We start from the raw sequence: 20383 nt of genomic DNA on the forward strand, positions 1-20383 counted from the left end.
GCAAGAGATCCTTATTCTGCAGCCCACCATTCACAGCTCTAATCTGGTCATCAAAATCATGTTCCTTGATTCTTTACTGAATATACATCTTACTGAAATTTTCACTGCAGTTTAAAAGTCCAGATCTATGCGTAACTTCTTGTGCCTAATCAAAAATTAAATTCATGGCTCTGACTTGCACTTAGTTGCAACAGTAGAGTTTGGTTTGGTCTTCTACCCCACCACTTGCTCCTAGAAAGCATGATGAAAGTTCAGGTCATTCCTGGCCTGAATGCCAAGGTGCTAAATGCCAATCATTTCATTAAAAATGTGCTTTGCAGGAAGCATAGCTAAAAATGTTCCCTACAATACTTATACATATTTTGATGTTATCATGATTAATGAATAACCCATTCTATGCATTCCTACAAGGTACATCCAGGTGCTCATACAGTTCTTTCTAAAATATTTATTGAGATGCTCTCATAAGCATGTATTTAGTTGCACAACATATAAGAAAATATGAAATTAATAGCGAACCAAAGTCAAATGCATCCGTATTCAATTTAAATATATTCTTGTCCTCAGCTGCACAAGTAGCTATAGACATAGGAACAGCTTCCTATGAGGTGAATTTGACTTTGTGTCTGAACGTGGGTCTGAGGCCTTCACTCAGGGTGTCCCTACTTGAGTCAGTGTTGGACCAGTTGGACCCAGAGGTCTCTTTTCACCTCAGCCCTCCTACGGTTAGGTGGTGTCCTTTGCCAGTGGAGCAATACAGCTGGAGCCCACATGAGGTTCAGAGCTCTGCAGCACTTCTTTAAATTATACATCTAGTACAACCAATAATGTGATTGGCTCAGCCATTGCCTCTGCCTTTGAAATACCTTTAAAGCAAGAAAATTCAGTGTCCTTCACAGCAGAAGGTGGCTTTCCTTGCCTCAGACCAGGTGGTGCTCTGGTGATAGGAGCAGTCTCAGGTGGCACTGCCACGAGAAGCAGCAGTCTGGCTTCAGCCCCATGCCCTGTCCTGTATCTGTGTGGGAGAAAGCTCCTTCAGCAGGGGCTTCCTGAATCCCATCCACAGCAGTATCCTCCACTTACATTGGAGCAGCAGCGTAAGAGTTTGGAATTCTTTTTTTTTTTAATTATTTAAAGAACAATCTTGTTAATATGTACTTTGAAAGTGCATGCTAAGTTGATTGCATATGCAGTATTTGAGTGCTTATACTTGTATCAACAGCCAACATGCAGAAGTACATTTTCTTTTTGTAGCACAGATATATGTTCAACTCTTGTCCATACACTGAGAGCACTAACTATGCCCACTGTTACTGAGCTCAGGAATCCAAACTAACAGACTAAGTGATGTCAGAGCCACATAGAAGTGTCTTGTGAACATTTATTAAGTTTTAGATTAGAAATAAAACTTGATAAAAAGTTTAACTTTTAACAGCAGTCAGTACACCCTAAGTGGCTATGTTCTCAGTAGACGTATAAGTTAATCATGATCTGTGATTAAGAACAACTATTACTAATGACTTTGAATTTCATGTCTATATTAGACTTCATTTGTATACTTCTATTTGTTGAAGTGAAATACAGCAACCAACAATAACAGAAGAAGAAAATTTAACTGTCATCTTTAAGCACCTAAGAAAACTTAACTCGTAAAACCTATTTGCTTTTGTTACTTAGCTGCAAGGAGCTGTAAGAGGTAAAACCTTCTGGACATAAGCTTCATATCCACAAGTACATATAAAGGAATGCAGCCTGTGTCCAAATAAAACCTACATAAAAACAGCTGCATGAGTCAAATGAAAGAGACTAAAATTTATTTAGTGGCTTGTCTGTTATGGAAGCTTTGGGGGAAAGGTGCAGAACAACAGCAGAACGACCCTTCCCTCTGTTTCAGACAATTGGAGGGTCAAGAGCCCTGATGGCTGAGACATTCCACCGCTCCTCTCCCAACCTGTATTCAGGGGTGCCTCGTTTACTATTTAGTCCATAGACACACCTTCAGCCTCCCAGCATTACAGGCAAAACTGTGTGAGCCTGCCTGTGGCTCCTTCAACAACAGAGATCACATTCTGGAAAAAAAATGAAGAGTTCTAAAGGGGCATATTATGACTCAATTGAAATAAATCAGAATTTTATCACCGACTACAGTGAAGCTTGTATTTTCCTCGTAGCCTACTAGAGGAAGATGTCAAACTGTTATTTCGCTCTTTTGTAGGACATAAATCACTCCACAGGCCTGTCACAACTGTGCTGGCATCCCGCAGCCCAAGGAAAACAAGGTTCTCTAGTATTAAAGCTGGTTGTTCATCACTATCCATTTCATTCTCTTTGTAAAAATAAACTGAAATTAATTTGCATTAACGTTGAAACCATTTATGATAAAGAATAATCACAACTGCTATGAAAGAATAAGTGTATATTCCATGTATTTTTAATTTTGGAATATAATCAAAGCAAGCAAAAAATACCCACTACATTTATAGAAGCAGTGGATCAGAAGGCTGCAATGCACAGCCCTGAAGCAAAAAGCACCACACATTTAGAACTGGACTGAACCAGAAAAAACTTCAGGAAAAGCAGCAAAAATAATTTTATTATTATGGAGTTCTAACAGAAACTTCTTATTGGCATCTTGTGTTATGGTTGCTTAATCACAACAGCCTATGCTATCAGGAATGAGAAAACAGAGCACTACAGCATCTTACAGTTTGTTTGGGGACAGCGTGCAAAGTGGATGATGAATGTGAGGAGTAAGATTTGAAAAGCTTTATCTGCAAACAATAATTTTTGGTTCAACTCAGGCATTTTCCCAGGCCTGTTGGAGCCAAGCAGGTACGAGCAAGAAAAGCAAACCAGGAATCCAGCAGGCTGACCTGACAGGTACACAGCCATCAGCTGACAGTTCTGTTCTCATCCTGCACTCAGCTCAGTCAGCCTGGCTCATAGACCCACCCTCAGCCCTCAGCTCAGCTTCATCTTTATAATGACAGGGACAGACTTCTGTAGTGCACTAAGAGATTTGTTCAGTTTATTAGTGATGCAGATACTGATCATCAAGGCTTTTTTAACAAGTCCTCATCCCTCCTCCCCACCCCCATTACTAATGTAAATAAATAAAATGGTGCTGCAGTAAAATAACCAGTGATCTGACCTCATCGTGGCGTCTGTTATTAAATAGAGTGGTTAGACCTCTGGAGTGAAATGCCATTTTCAAAGTGGTCACCCAGCTCTGATTTACCAATTTTTGTCGTCGTCGTTTTTTCTTATAACATGGTATATTTTACAATGCATTACTGCATTCCCTCCTTCCTTATTCAAGAATTTTACCTTACAGAGATGACAAATGAGCTGGAGGAAAGAAAAAGAAGAGAAAGAAAAAGACAGCAACATCTTTTGATTATTACTAATGTAACCTTTTTGACTCTGCTAGCATAATTGTGAAGTGTGGGCAAAGGATAAAATAAAATTCCTTGGGTTTCAAAGATAGTGATCGATGTTCTATATATGCCATGTGCCATGCTTTAAAGAATTACTTATGAAAGGAAATGCTGTAACTTCTGAGCTTTGTGAGAACATAAAGCCATTTGAAAGGGACAATCTACAGAAAAAGTTGGTTTTATTCAAAATTTTCCCCCTTAATATGTCCAAAAAGGCACCAGGCAAATAGAAACAACCATACAGACAGCTGTATGTTTGCAAAACCTAGGTGCAACCTTTTCAGTGAGAGCCCCTTGGCACCCATTACCTCGTGGGATCTCCCCCAGTGAAATGAAGGAACGCAGCACAGCACAGCATGGCACAAAGTGGCAGGCTGGGGAAGTTGCACTGCCCTTGCAGGGCCCACATTTGCTGGGGGGAAGACACAGGGCTGCCAGGCTGGCCCAAAGGCTCTGCAGGCCATGGGCCTGCGCTCTGCCATGCCGTGTCCTGCACTTCACGTCCCCAGCAGAGCAGAGAGGACAAGCAAATAAATAGTGCTGGCTTGTTTACCTTTCTGTCTCTGTCCTCACAGCATGAAGTAAAGTAGCTTCAAACACACTCTCCACTACTCTGGAAAACACAATATTTTCCTTCCCTTTCCTATCTCAAAGTAGCATGAGTTTTTCAAAGTCCTAAATAAAATAAAACTATGGCATTTCCTGTAGGCATTTAATTAATTATTAAAAGGATCCCACACGTGATAGTCACCAGCACCACTGCAACGCGTATCCAGGAAAACATACCCTCAGGAGGCTGCCCGAGCACTGCAGCATTGACCTGTTCTACCCAGCCTTACGAGACAGCCCTTTGCCTAGGGAGCAAAACCGTGCAGAAGTCAAAATCAGTGCTCTGGTACACATCGTTTTATCACTTTTTGTGGTGCAGGATCACTGTTGCTGCTACACAGGCGAAGCACAATGCTGGCCTTAATGCCGTGTGCGACAAGGAAATAAAACAAACAAGCCTCAAGAACTTCCTGGGTAGGGGAGGCAGCTCACTGCCTTCCCTTACTGAGAGTAACCGCCTCACATTTACGGGGGATATCATTATTAAATTTGTCTGCAATATTAAGCGTTGCCCTCCCAAGGTTAAAAGAAAAGTAAATACTGCCACGATAGCCAATGACATCAACATGCGCAGCCATGAGATAAATACGAGGTCTGAAGATTAACTGAATGTCATTATGTTCGCAGGATCGCAGACTTGTAAAGAAAACGATAGATTAGAGAATCGAGAAAGTTATGTAACAACTGCTAATGTTTCCATGTGTTTTGTCTACTTAAGCTCGTGGTCAGAAAGAGAAAGCTTTAAAGTAAAAATTTCTCAGTCTGACTTCCTCTGTACTTTTTCATGTGCATAGAAATTACTGAATGCTGAATAGTAATTACTGCAATGAAAAAGGCACTCGTGGGCTCCACCTCCTCTTGATGGTGGGAAAATACAGACGGGTTTGTATATTATTCTGGACGCCAGAAAACTTGCTTACAAAAATATTTCCTGCGCGCTAAGATATATTTAGTCACATAAACCCATAAAACTGTCACATGCAATCACATGTACACCTGTAGCCTTTAAAAGAGCTGAAACTACAGACACTGGAGAATCAATTTTACATTATTTCTTTACATTTTCTACTTAGAAACAGTATCTTTATCTCCCTTGTTCGAGAAGAAATGAGCAGTTCCTCCCGCTCCCCAGAACAACCCCCACCCCCAGCGGAACCCAGAAAGCCCCGACGCACCCAGGGCACACAGACGTGCAGGAAGAGAGCAGCAATGGCAATGAAGTCACGGCACTTCGGAAACACACCTTGTTGTCTTCCAGCCCTTGCAGCCTGAGGCAGATCCCACTAGCTTTTCTGCGTCTTCAGATCAAGATGCACATAAATCCCCCATCCACCACGCTTGCTTTTTATTAAGAATGGAAGAGAAAAAAAAAAAAAAGAACAACGAAGAATTTATATATATAAAAAAGACAATTACCAGAAAATTTATAGCCTTAAAAATATCAGCTCTCCATTATCCCAAAGCAGTGTTATGTCTCGATGTAAACCAAAGCACATGCTGAGCGAGGACGTGCGCACACAGCAGCTTATCATCTCTGTCATCTGCTTCTAATGACAGCTGACAAACTGGCCGCGCTAATCCTTCCTTAACTGCTGATCAGAGAGATCCCCCTTTGACAATCCAGCATGGTGGAGTACTCGAAAATTCCTCCTGCTTCTGTTCTGTTGCTGCTCTAAAAAGCAGTTTCCTTTTCATTGAGATAATGCCTTTTCTGCAGTCACGTGGCACCGGGCTACATGAGCAGCGCTTTATGATAATCGCAGAGCGACTCCCTCCCTCCGACCTGCGCTTCCCAGGGTACGGCTCCTGAGGAAACCCGAACCCGGAACACTTGGAATCCTTTTATATCCTTCTCCATTGACAAGCAGATTGGACTGCTGATGCGAGGCAGGAATGCACGTGCCCTCTCTACTTCTTGCACCAAAACTAATTAACAAATATGTTTCTAGGCACCGCCTTTGTTGGGGCACACGCACTGGCCATAAACATGTCGTATGGGACGAAACTGAATATTAAGCTCGCTTAATACAAAATATCTGGCACGCTAGATTTACTCTTTTCCCCTGTAACTTACTCTTTTGCCTGTAATTTGAGTTCTGCTATAACACTCTTCTCCTAGAGACATCCTATGGCTTATCTCCTCCCAGCACTGAACTCTCATAAAAATGCAAAAAAGTACAAACAGATATAACCTATGCAATATGACCTCCAGCCAAGCTGCTTCCTTTTTATGTTGTTGTTGTTGTTTTGTGAAGGGGGTTGTCTTTTTTTTTTTTTTTTGACATAACATCATTTATCTTGCTTTAACACAATATCCTGACAAGCATCTTAAGCATTTCTTTATGCTCTGCCCAACGAAGAAACCCATCTAAGCTTCTTCAGCTTCCGATTTCCCATTCCTTCTGACACAGAGCACCAGGTCTCAGGTTGGTTTGCACCCAACTGCTCATGAGGTTTCCTGCTTGTAAAAGGCAAAGTATCTACACAAAAGACGAAAACACATGCACAGACATCTGACAGATCAGACCAGCAGCCTTTCATCTGCTACTTCAGTGCTGGGTTTTGCAAACTGTTAAAGACAGCTCTGGATGGGGAATCTTCAAGAAATTTTCAAGCCCAGAAAACAAGTTTTGCAGCTTTGCACCTACTCTTTTCAGTTCTTAATAAGGAAACAATTATTTTCTTTTTTCCTCCTACTTCCATCATCTCCCATTATCCCACATTATTCTCCTTAAATACAAGACTGATTATAAACTGGTTTTACCAAACACTGAGAAGGTTAGTGTTGGAGACTGTGGTTGTACTCTTAAGAGAATAAGGTGGATGTCATGAAGAAATAACGATTATTCTGTGCTTTGCCCCTTCACCTTTTCTGTTTATTTATCTCCCAAAGGACAACTCAAAGCTCCAAAGAAACCCTGCTTCAGGACTGACCAAACAGAAGGATGACTTTTCTGGGGCACAGGAGCTGGAAATGGAAGTGGAATGAGATCCCTTTCTGCAATGGAGTAAATCCTTTTTTTCTACTTTTCCTTCTTCTGTGCTTCAGATATGATCCGTGGGAAAGACCTTAGGTCCAGGAAGAAACAACCTGATTCAATAAGGAGACTATATAATACCCTATATTCACCAAACATATACACGTGCACAGTAAACTGAGTATTAATTTTTTCACTTATTTCTTAGGATATCCTTATAATTCAAAGTGCTGCAATGTAAAAGGTAAATAAAATGAATATTATTTTGAGTTACATTTAACAGTAGAGCAACAACAACAAAAAACAATAACAGCAAATATGTGGAAAAGTGAAGATTACACACAGAAACTTGATATTCAAGAAAATTAATTAATAGACAAACACTAGAAGCAAAATGAGCTTTCCAAAGGACATACACAGAACACTTTGCTTGAGAAGTATAATTTAAGAAAAATATAAAAAGTGGGAACATACCAGTCAAGGTACCAGGGAAGAAAATCTACTGCTAATATTTTCAGGAAACCTAAAATAAAAATTGAAAGCCAATGCAATATGTGAGCCCAAACACAGCAATGGCCAGATTAGGGAAGGAAAGACTTGAAAGAAGTACACAGATATTAGGAAAAAGATTGCTTAGTGAACAACTGAGTATAGATAAAATGAGCGGAGATTAGGGAGTACGGCACTGTGGTACAGAGACTGATTCTAGACAAAACAAGAAAGAACAAGCAAGTGAAAAATAGTCCTGTTAGAAAACACCAGTCTGTGTATAAATAATGAAACATGCAGCTGAGAATGAGGAAAGGCTCTTGGTTTTATCAACCAGTGAATAAACACTTTCAGTGGAAAACTCAGAATCGGTGTCTCCTTTTCAACAGTTTCACAGGAATTAATCCAACAAATTACTTGGGATTGAGGAGGTGACCTTTAAAACAAATTCTGGCACCACAGATTTCTCCTGCAAGACAAACATTTTATATGCAGCAGAGGTTCAGCTGAAGTTTTCACTAGGAAATATATTTCATTAATATATAATTTGTTTGCCCAAACACAAGTGGTTTTGCAGTAGACACGGGAAAGCTGTTCTTTCACTACAAAATTCACAATTTCTATTTTAACACAGTAAAAAAGTTGAAACTGATAAGGAGAAAACTGATTCCATTACACACATTTAATAAAAGTTTTCTTGAACTTGTGTTCTTTTTTCGTCCCTTCTTTCCTCTGCAGAAGAGTGAATCAAGAGTGAGAGATGAGAATGCACCATGACAGAGCCAGGGCCTGCTGCTCACACTTTTCCCAGCACACCTGCACCTGAGGCAAGGCCTGGCAAAGCAGCCCCCAGCCATCTTAAAGCTTTTCAGTCTGTTCTCTTAGTGTCTGTGCCTCATTCTGGAGAATCTAGTCCCGCCTCCATCAGCCCTTTGGTCCTCTCATGCAGCGCACCGAATGAGGTGCAGCCATTGCTGTTACAGTGACAGCAGCTGTTTGCACCGCAGAAGAGTAAGACACTTGAAAACGCGCTGGAAAGATGACAGAGCTGACTCTGGGCTTTATTCGAGTCAAGAGGCCACTGACTTTTAGGAGAGCTGACTAGCCCGTGTCAAGTACTGTTTGTGAGAAAGGCTGGGAGGGCAAAGGCCTCCACCGGCACAGAAAAGGAGAAGCGGAGATGCTGAGGCCTGACTTCCAGGCAGCACAGTGCACATTACAGCTCAGGAATAAAGGCAGTGCAATGATTTTTCATATGCTAACTTCCCATAAATGTAGAAGCAAACATACGGCTTTCAAATATCAGATCATAAAATTCCTCCGTGTGAACACTAACATAAATGTTAGGATTTTCAATTCAGAACTGGAAACTTTTGGCTCAGATGTCAACAACATAGAAATTTCACCAGTTCAGGAACTCCTAATCCACCACTACTTGAACACAAAGTAGATTTTCCTTTTACCAGCTGAGCTAAAATAAAGAGGGTTTGAGAGATAAAATCTAGTTTTTCTGACCTTTGCACCTTCTCCTGAGAGACAACAAACACCACCAACTCCTACTGGAATCATATTGATTGCATCTCCACTGGGATTTTTAGCACTTGTCATTTCTGACAAGCATCTGTATTAGCAGCACTTACACCTACTAGTAGCACACTGCTAAGTGCTTTCTGACTTCTGACCATATGAAACCTTGGGAAGGCAGGAACCTCCTTCTCTCTTAGTAACTCAGATAATACTATTGACTTCTCTTAGCAGTATGAAAACATTTATGCTTTTGGATTGCGGCTCTCATAATTTTCTAATTGTGCATACAGCAACCAAAGCGTGCAAGTTTCTGCAGTATTTGACTGGAGAACTCCAATATTGTGCCATGTGCTATATAAAACAATTAAGTTCTGCATGGACACGTCTGTTGGCAAATATATATATATATTTTAAATACAAGTGTGATTACTCTATTTACGTACTTTCTGAGTGAGCAATGATTGGTTTTGTTTTGTTTTTTCCAAATTTTTTACTGATCTCTGCTGCTTCAACACTTTACCTTTATTTAAGAAGGGATATGAAAGACCAAAAAAATGGAAATGGTCTGTCCTGGCTAGGACCTGTTTATCCACTTCTAAACTAATAAAGGGCTGGATCCTCTGCCTTGAGGTTCTTGCCAGTGCTCTCCATGGGTTAAACACAGAGGGCTGCTTTCTGATGGCGTTGGGTCTCACCTCGCAGAGAGACAAGCTCAAGACAGCAACTGCTTCCACTGATGTCGGAAACACATAAGAGGAACTCAACACAGGAAGCTGAGCAAGCAGAGAAAACCAGAACGAGAATGGAAATACTACAGAAGAGAATAGGTTGCATTAATACGATGTTACATGCGTAGTAACACCCATCATCCCTTTTTAGGAAGAAAGTTATATTATCAAGCCCAGTTTTTTATTTATTTATTTATTTAAAAGAAATTACTTAACACTAAAATTGTGGCTTTCAGTGAGTATATTTTCAAAACACAGCTCAATATCTTTATTTCAAGAAATCAAAAGTTTCCTAATCACAGAACAGAAATACTTACAGGGGAAACATTTCTGATAATAATAGGATCACTAAACCTGTATACCAAAATAGGGCAAGATTCAGCAAGTGAAATTTTAAGTTAGACAGAAGTTACACGATAGTCAGACTAACAAATGTTTACTTTTAATAGTGGAACAAAATCCAACTATTTCATCCAAGGATAAGGTAGGTTTTCTTTGTTGTAGTCTCAGCTGGAGACAAATCCATCTCTAAATGACATCCTACGACTCAATCGAGGTAGAAGAAATCATTTGGTGAAATGTTACGATCTCTGCTAACCAGACAGGGCAGTACAGCATTACACTCCACCTGGCCATAAAAGCAGTGCTGTGTGAACTCAGCAAGACTTGATATACTGCCTGAGGTTTTACTTGTAATAGAAAGTTGCTGTTGTGTTTAATGCAAGTGGGACCTCTACCTTTAATTCAAGATACAGCAAATTACTCTACCATGTCTGCTGATGAATACGTGAGTCTTTGTGCCTAGACTTCTCTCCAAAGAGAAAACTAACATTTCCCACTAAGACAAAAAATCTTCTGTCCTGTCTCTGCTCAGTAGACTCCCTCTAGCCTCCAGAGGCATGAAGATATTGCTGTGCATTTGTGCAGCCAGCTCTTGTAATTGGCAAGAAGGAAGCCCAGAATTCTGGAATTGTTTCATGTCCCTGTAAGAGACCTCACCGAAGAAGGGAAACTACCAGAATAACTGGCCTCACATGTGAGAAACTGGAATGCTGGGACGGCTGCTTATTGCAAATCTGAGAATAAATCATAAGCTAATTCAGTGCTTCATCATTCACTCAAGCTAAACCTTACAAACATGTCAGAAAGTGCTATGTCGGTGTAAATGATGAAAAGCAAACAGTGAAGAACAGTAAACACCGAGGACTGACCTCGTCTTAATCATTTGGAATTCAGTACGCAGTAACAGTTGTATTACTAGAACAGGGCTATGTCAAATTTTGATATAAAGCCAGATTTCTAAGTACCCAGAACATCAGTGGATGATACAGAATGGTGCAGAAGAGAAACAAAAAAAATATAGCTTTTCTATTAAAAATTTAATTGTTCTGGTGATAACTTTTCTTGGTATCAACAGCATTGTGGGAAGAGAGACACTGTTTGACTGAACCCAAACACAAATATTCCTCAGTTATTGTCACAGATAACAGTATTTGATGAGAGAACCAAGGGCCAAAGACTGCAGCCTAATGAGTAAAACAAAAGTGAAAGGAGAAGTATCAGTAGCTGGAATTCATTTCAGTGGCAAATAAATAATTAATCAAATATGGAATAAAATCAACTTGAGGACAGTTTCTAAATGGCTGAGGCTGATGTGATGAAACTGAAATTTAACTGAAATATTATGAAAATTCAGTATCTTCAACTTTTACAAATTAAGAGAGTAAAGGAGAAAAAAAACAGCCTTATGCTAATATAACGGCTATCGCTGATGTAGAATATTCAGGAATATTTAAAGCCATGACAGTTACGTGTTCAGCAGATGTATTACTTCTCTCTCACAACAGTGCAGGTTTTCTACTAGCGTCAGCATTAACAAATGTGTCTAAAGAAAGATAATAATCACTTTATATGAACAAAGGACAAAATGTAGGTATGCAAGTAATTAGTCACAGTAGAAACGAGACACAAAAGTCTAAGAGAGACCTAATTTTGAACAAAAATGTTACACAATCTCAATAACCCCCGGTGTTTATAGTTGAATATTTAAGTCTATGATAAGAAAGGAAATATGTCAGGACTTGAGTCTACTGCTAACTCTAAGAGAAAAGTTCAACACAACAAACTACAAAAATAGGAATATAGTTCTCAACTTGTTTCCTCTGAGTTTTCTGTAAAATTGACTGCAGAGGATGTACATATGTATGACAGAAGGGAAAGGCTCAGAAACAGCACACAGCTCAATCATTTTCATCTGATATATTTAGAACATGTAGATAATACTGTAACATTCTGATAACTTCTACACACATACATCACTATTACACTTCACAATTCACAGAACTATTTCTTGAAATCTCATAGATCACTCTTAATAATGAGATTTCTATTTATATATTTTGAAAAATGAGGTTCTTAAAACCTCAGCTTTTCAAAGTTTCAAGTTAATAATGTAACAATAAATACTATCGTATAAACCATATGCCTTGAGTTGTCAGAGTATCCCTTTGACAAGAGACCAACCAAGAGATCCTTTCTCCCATTCAGCATCTTCTCACAGAATGGCATGGTTTGGAAAAGATCTTAAAGATCATCTAGTTCCAATTCTCTGCTGTGGGCAGGGGTGCTATCCACTACAGCAGGTTGCCCAGAGCTCTATCCAACCTGGCCTTGAATGCCTCCAGGGATGGGGCATCCACAGCTTTTCTGGGCAGTTTGTTCTTGGCCAGTAATACATGGAAAATGGGTGGGATATGCAACATTTAAGACAAAAAGGCCTCTCTCACAGAGAAGATTTTGCAGTTTTAACAGCATTATAGTGAAGAAGGACAGAAACGATCTCTAAAATAATTGTAAATGATGTTACATTCCATGTTTCAAAAGCCAATAGATAATCAAAGAAAGTGCCAGAGAACTGACACACTTTGTGCTTCCACACTACCTGCTCTGGAGGAGCACAATGCCACACAGGGCCACGTCCAACATCTAGAGAACGACTGCTGCCCTTACGAAGTGCTATTGAGCCTCCCTCATAGGGTCTGATCAACTGACTTACAGAGGATGCTGAAATCCTCTAAGTCTGAAGGACTGGTTTTCTCCAGATTGTGCACAATGGGAAATGTGGTTTGGGATGCTATTGTTTTGGGACATCCACACAGATGCCACTGACTACCACACTGACAGCCAGTCAAGTTTTGGAAATGGCTTCACACTTAGCTTGGCAAAAACAAAATTCATGAATGGTCATTTGTTCTCTCGGACAAAAGGCTCACAGGTGTGGGCAGAATACAGCTTAAATGAACCAAGGCCATCAACAGATATTAAACGGAGTTTTAGTGTCCAACTGGAGTAATTCTTTTGATGAATATGTTTGACATGCCCTTTTGGATGGCTTTTTTTTTTTTTCTTTTCTTGAGATAGGCTTTTTTCCCCAATTCTTTTTCATTTTTAAATCCTATAGAAGAGTGAGTACAACACACAGTGATGACTCTCCAGAAATGTAAGCAAGGATATCCAAAGCAAAAGAAATATATGTATGTAGATAGATAAATCAATCATCTACACCAGAACAGCAGCACCACCACCACAAACAAACACCACTGCTTTAGAAAGAAGCAGTAGTAGTAGAAGTAGATGGTAAACCTATGCCTCTGTAAGCCAAGAGAGCAGCAATTTCTGAAATCACCTTCCCAAAGACTTTGGATTCAACGTAATTCTGAATATGCTAGCTATGTAGAGGCTTATACTAGATGGCATTGAGAAGGGATAAATATGAGAACACTGACAGGAGCAAGAAGGGAGAGCCTCCAGTGAAAGCAATGAGTGATGCACTGGGAATTAAGTAACAGTGCCAATCAAAGTGCCTCAATTTTATAAAGCCAGGCAATCTCATGATTGCAGCTCTTAGATGTGATTTTTTTTTTCCCCTTTCTCTTCTACTAAAGCAGGGTTAAAAAAAAAAAAAAAAAAAAAAAAAAAAAGCTTCTGTGATGGCAATATCATTCCCAGAGTTTAGATATTTCACAATACAAGGAGGAAACACAGCAAAGAGAAGGTCAAGCTGGTTACTCCTATATAACACTGATACTAACATTTGTATTTTCAGTGAGGATTATTGAGAAGAATAGGGGAAAGAAGAGGAAGTGCTGAAGTACCCATTTTTATGCTTTAGGCATTTAGAAAGCTTCCATGACATAGGATCCCTGCCATCATCAATATATTGCACTTGGTTAATATCTCTATATATAAATATATACAGATTAATTACCTTTATTAATGTATGTCGTGCAGCATCTCAGCCACTCTCAGAGACAGAGCAGTGGGCAGATAAGTAAATCAGACCAGCAAAGTCCTCGAGCTCTACAGCTGAGAAGAGTGCTAGATGAAAGTATCAAGTAAACGCAAACAAAAACCAAAACAATGCCTACAGCACAACGGAAGAGGGCCGAGATGGAAGGGAACACAAAGGGAAGTATTTCAGAGCAGATGACTGCTCTTAATCAAACAATTTACCATAATCCAAAGTATATTCTTCTAAACTAGCTATATTAAGACATGCAAAAGTAATTTCACTTTGATTTTTTTTTTTCTCAAAAATCTCCTACTTGGCATAGCATTGCTCCCCTTCTCCATCACAATTTTTGTTCTAGCAACATCTTCCAACAGTTTTTTGGACTGGATGTGATTTCAGATGTAAAGCCACACTTCATCCTATAGTGCAGTAGAGAATACCAGGAATCTGTTATTGCTAGGGGAGGTCTAAAGTTTGTGCAAGAGCCCTCTTGCCTCTATTGTTAGTATTAGAAAGCCTGGTCCTTTCCCAAATAGTTAAAGGCTTATTTGGATATCATTCTGAGCTAATATTTGGACTTGGATTGAAGGCCAAGCACTTTAAATTTATGCTAATGTCATGGATCTCTACGTTAGATAACTTACAAGTGTACTCTGCCTAAGACCATTCCTTAAACTCATCCACAAGCCAAAACTGATACACATAAGAGAAACTCAATCAGAAAGCTGCACATAGCAGCAGGAGCATGTACAATAGCGTCCTTCAAAACCTTGCTGGTTGCCTACTGATTTCCAAGTAGAGTTGAAGCTGTTCACACAAGTACAAAGTCCCTTGGAACACGCTCATTTTTGCTTTCAGTATGTTATATGTGTGTGTGCGCCTGTGTAGGTCTGTGAGTATATATAAAAATATAAGATCTTGATTAACGTATACCTAAACGAATAGAATATAAATAGTAAGCACTGACTGCAGCATTTTTCCTCTTCCACGTTTTGATGATAAGTATGACCTACAACGAACCTTAGGAATCACACTAAAAATATCAGTTCATTTCAAATACTGAATGGATAATGGCTACTAGTATTAGTAATCAGTTGAAAGTAAGTAATCCTTCACCTTGTGGTAAGCCTACCATGGTTTTGAACTCATGAAATTCAAAATCCAGTATTCCCCTGAACTTTGACTATTTTTCTGATCTCATTTTGTTTGTTCTTTAGTTTTTGAAGTGTTTATTATTTTGAGAACTGCATTTGCACTTATCAGAGTACGCTGGGCACTCCCGCTTGAAAGCAATTCCTTGGAGATACCGAAGTTTCAATACTATCACATGCACACAAAGATTATATTAGATTTCATATAACGAATACTTTTTCTCTAAGTGGAGTTCTGAAGGTATGACTTCTATTCTCGGGGGAACAAAGAACAGACAGGATTTCTACAACTCTACAGTCTGCATGCTGTGCATGTCATGTAGCAATAAATAATTCATATTTTGACCTTATGGGATACTTTTTACCCACGGATTTCAAAGAGCTTTCGCAAAGGTGGATATATGTTTTATTATCACTAGTTTATAGATGGCAGGATGAACAGAGAAATGAAATGACCTGCTCAAGGTCATTCTGTGAGCCAGGTGTACGTAGGTAGGCAACACCAGGCGCACGGCCTTTTTACTCAGGTTGCAGCTTACAGCAACGCTATGAAAACAGCCAGATACTAGAGAACAATACCCATGAGAATACACAGTGGATGTTAGCTCTTTGACAAATTTATAAGTCTAAACACACCCAAGAGGAAAAACAAGAAAGGACTGGCTCTAGGAAATGGTACCGGGAAAGAGCACTACCTCCATCAGCAAAGCTATCAGCATCTCCTCAATAGGAATACACAAATTTGTCTTTCTTCCACACTGCAAATTTCTTGAAGACCACATCAGAGACCAGACTGCACTTGAAAAAAGTAGTTGTGGCCTACTTAGTACATGAATGATACCGATAGGTATTTCAGCAGATTATTTTCTGATACAGATTTCATCATGCCTTGTGAACAGTTCAACCTGAAAATAATTTGCTTCAGAAATATTGATTCTACCCAGAAAAAATTACCAGAAGAAGGTATACTGCAAGGACTAAAGTTATGTAAGACAGAATTGAGGCCCACCAGATATTCTAAGAAATCAATTTTCATGAGCTAAGAAAGTAGTGTTTCTCCTAATGTTAATATTAATGTGAAGAAAAAGAAATTTAAACCAAAAATAAACATGCAAGAAATGCTTTGTAGAAAAACCGTTTAACTGCAACCCCCAAACTAATCCCTACATCTGGGAATATTTATAAGACTGTACCACCGTGGAAAGAAAAGACAGTTTAGTTTATTTGTTAGTTAACATCACAGTTGTAATGGCTTGGATTAAACATTTAATCTTGCAATTCTCTGAACTGTCTTACCTAATGTTAAGTCCAAGGCTCTACTCATGTCCTTAACTGCAAAGATTACGTGCAAATGCTTTGTTGGCATTGGATCAGACCCAATCCTGATTTTTCAGGGTGGAGCCTTGATGTTGTATCAGACTGCCGAGGACTTAAGAGTATACAACAGGCACAAATTAATCTGTTGTGCTGCCCTCTGAAGTGCAGGAGCAGTAGGACCCAAGGTCCGTATGCATTAGCCAAGGGAGATAACAAAAATGAAGTTGTGTCTTTGTTTTCCTTTGGTTTATTTCTTTTTCTTTCCCTGAAGAAAGAACATACACTGATCTGCCACAAAGGACAACTTAACTCTGTTGAAATAGCACAATATTTAAGCAAGCCAAAGATTCATATTTTACAGGCAAAAAAATATTGCCACAATTATTACCACTGACGTATAACAATTCAAAATAAAACACAATTCCATAAAAGCACTAGATTCAATTAACACAGCATAAGAATGCCCCCTTCACAAAAAAAAAAAAAAAAAAAGTTTTTTAAAAGGGAAAAAGGGAAAAAAAAGGGGGGGGAAGGAAGAAAATAAATCTCAAACCACACACACTCCTTCCTCTGCATGTGCTAAAATGAGGTAAACCCAAAATGTGGCAACTGCAAACCAAAGTATCATTTTGAAACAAAAAAAAAATAATAGTTCTTGCTTGTGCTATAAGAACAAAATGAACTTAAAAGATATACTCTGTGCAGTAAGAAAAGACAAGATTTGCCAGCATTTTCCTGGGATTAATTAAAGAGAAATGATTTTAAATCCCTCTCTTTTTTTCCTATCCTCTCCCAGCTGAATTGGGTACCAAAACACAAAGTAGGCAGGGAGGTAGCTGCTATTTTCTGACCAAGTCATCCACAACAAAGCAACCTGATGATATTTTGGAGAATTTTTTTAGCTTTCAAAACAAAGTTCTTCTGAAGACTGAGTGATATATGTTCCTCTGTTCAAACGGAGTCCTGCAGACAGTAAAATGAAACATGCGTATGTCATCAAAAATTCCTGTGTGGGTTTTTACGAGAAGCTGTTAAAAGTCTTGGTATTTACACCTGGCTGCAAAAAATAGCCAAATGTAATGAACAGGTGAGTAATACTTCTCAGCAGAGTTTGGTCTTTGATTCCCATACAGCTGAAGTGTAAGCAGGGATATCAGCATCAAGGAGAGCTGCACGCAGCTCCTGCGCAAGAGAGCCGCCGTGCCAGGCATTTTTCACCACAATTCTCCCCATATCTCTCTATATGTAAGCTCCTTACCTTTTTTTCTGCCCCTCACTACTACTTTCACCACCTGTGCTTAAGTAGATACTATGTAAATTATTATAATCTTATTAGCTTTAAGTGGTCACGTCTGCAAACATGGGCACTGCCTCTGCTTTCGCCAATCAGCTTTCACTAATCTGCACGCTAATATTGCTCTGGCTGCGCTCGGGATTGACTGTCACGAGGTCAAAACAGTCACCTGAGCTGACACGGACCCCAAAAAGCACACTCTTCTGCTGAAGACTAGCATCAAACTAATTCCCGCTTACACAGAAAATGAGGGTCAAATGATCCTTTTTTCATTTTCGAGATGTTTGCTGCATCTCATGCATTATCCGAAGGCTGATGTCCCCTCCAGTTTGCATGAGCAGCTGGATGAAGAGAAATCTCTCATCAGATCCCTTACCTCAGGACAAAGATCTTCTGCATTCCTACCCAGTTTACAATTGAAGGGTACCAGATTCAGCAGCTTCACTCTCGTAGTGAGTATTTCACCTTAATTTTGGTGCTTTCTGTGAAAAGAGATTTAACCCTGCACCTTGTCTTTTACTATTCCTTAGTAAATTAAATCTACCAGGAATAAAAGTTCTTTTAACCAGATTTAAATGGCAAATTACTACTTTTATTGTGAAGTTCCACTGCCAACGTTTAGCTCAGCATGCAGCAGACAAACAACATCTATATGCTAATGTATTTGTAATGATTTTCCAGTGGTTTAATGACAGTTTAAAAACCTCTCAATATCTAGAATATTCGTGTAACAATAATTCACTTGTAGTGACCTAAATATTACCTATACAGCAGTAATGGTGCCCTTTTGCAACACGACTTTGACAAGTGAATTAGACTAGGAAAGCACTGACCCAGTTAAGTTATGCTTCCATACAGGACAATAAGGAAAGAATGCCACCAGGCCGGGAAAGTTATCTTTTGGGAGCAGAACAGGAGGAGAGTTAAGAGACAAGCGCACAATGCGTTATTGTATCTGTATGCAAGGTGATAGCTATTGTCTGTTGCTTTTTCAGAGTGAGAATAAAGGAAAACTAAATTAGGTATTTAGATAACACTGAAAGGAAACTATGCTAACATGGTGCGCAGGAGTTTCACCTACTTACCAAAGGTAGATAAGAACTTTTTGTTCGATTTACAATGGAAACCTTCCTAGGCTGCTTTAAGTGATACTGAAAGTGTCATTTTAACTATTTTATTTCCAGAAACTATTATAGAAAGAAAAAGAGAAAAATGCAGGCGCTATGAAGTACATATAACTTGTTAAAGATTTAACTCTCAGAAAGGTCAATATGTTTTATAGAATTATACAGCACATTCATTAAGTAGATATTAGATATTCTTGGAGATGCTTCAGTTCCTGCTATATGTAACTAGCTAGCCTATTATTCATAAAGTAGAGCATGTGTACATGTCCTTCACTAGATTTCTACTTTAATAAGTGAAACTATGGAAATAATCCTGTCATATATCAATAAAATTACATTAACAACATTTTAGGACCTTCCTTTTTGTACTTCAAAAAAGATCATGAAAGAACACAAATTGCTAAAATAACTTTCCTTCTCAAATATGAAATCCATCTTATTAATTAATTTTCCCTTCCACTCCATACATTAAAGAACATTCTTTCCCTACAAAGCTGTTTTTCTATTCTACACCCCCAAAGTAAGACAAATTCAGAACAACTACTTGAAGTTGGTGCTTATAAGGTAGAAATGTGGCAACAACAGTTGCAATTTTCAGGAGGAATAGCTGCCACATAAACAGCAAATCCATGCAAGTCATGCCACAACAGAGACAAGCCTTTGACGTTGAGGAATTACGCTCCTACCTTGAAGATCAGGGTTACTCAATCAGGCTTTAATGAGGTCTGTTGGGTCACTCTGCCAACCCATGAGTTCCTACTAAGGCTGGCTCTCTACCACCTGATTTCTGCTCATCAATACAAGAGAAGGATGGATGGGTGGTATTTTTAAACAACAAAGTTTGTTTCAGGGTTTTTTGTTTGTTTGTTATTGGAGGGAGAGTTAAAAATCAGTAGAAGGAATTAGTTGACGATAAGGTATCTTGTTTGGCATTCAAGTAGTTTTCATTTCACTGTATTTTAACAAACTGGAAAGTTTCAAGATCCTGTGTGACCAAATCAATCAAACTCATGTGGTAACAATCACTGAGCCATTTAAGTGCCTTAAAGCTTTCAGCAGCAGCTCTTTACTGCAGGTACAGGCATGGCTAAAGTGAATACATTTGTCTCCAAAAACAAATGGAATTAAACCCAGCAGTAAATGTAAAGTGCAAGCTTCAACATGAAGAAGAAAAAAAAAGAAAAAAAAAAAAGCCTTTCTTTTTATCAGTATTTGAAAACTCTTCCTTCCTTCAAAACAACATTTTTCAGTATCTTATTTATCTTACTACCATATGCTTGCAATTTCCACTCTGTAAAAATCATCCTGGAAAACCAAAGGCAAATTTTTGTGAACCGCAGTTATTATAAAATAACTCCCTCCATGGAATGGTCTGAAAACTTGGAGTGCTCCCGCTGCACCCCTCCACATCTGGCATACACATCGGATTATAAAC

General features: G+C 39.0%; 1 protein-coding gene across 11 annotated transcripts in view; it reads right to left on the minus strand.

Annotated features, from left to right (window-relative positions):
• NCOA2 (nuclear receptor coactivator 2) overlaps positions 1-20383 on the minus strand; it is a 188560-nt gene that overhangs the window by 88760 nt on the left and 79417 nt on the right. For 5 of the 11 annotated variants that reach the window (XM_085221240.1, XM_085221246.1, XM_085221241.1 and 2 more), the window contains one exon: positions 5290-5387. The exons of 3 other annotated variants lie outside the window; for them this stretch is intronic. The gene's annotated coding sequence lies outside the window, so the exon portion shown is untranslated. Of the gene's footprint in view, positions 1-5221; positions 5388-5462; positions 5833-7498; positions 7518-20383 lie in introns of those variants that run through there. 3 more of the 11 variants (XM_085221238.1, XM_085221239.1, XM_019614100.3) reach the window with 3 other exon arrangements.

The sequence above is a fragment of the Meleagris gallopavo genome, chromosome 3, assembly GCF_905368555.1.
Source record: "Meleagris gallopavo chromosome 3, MGAL_WU_HG_1.1, whole genome shotgun sequence".
Taxonomy (NCBI): domain Eukaryota; kingdom Metazoa; phylum Chordata; class Aves; order Galliformes; family Phasianidae; genus Meleagris; species Meleagris gallopavo.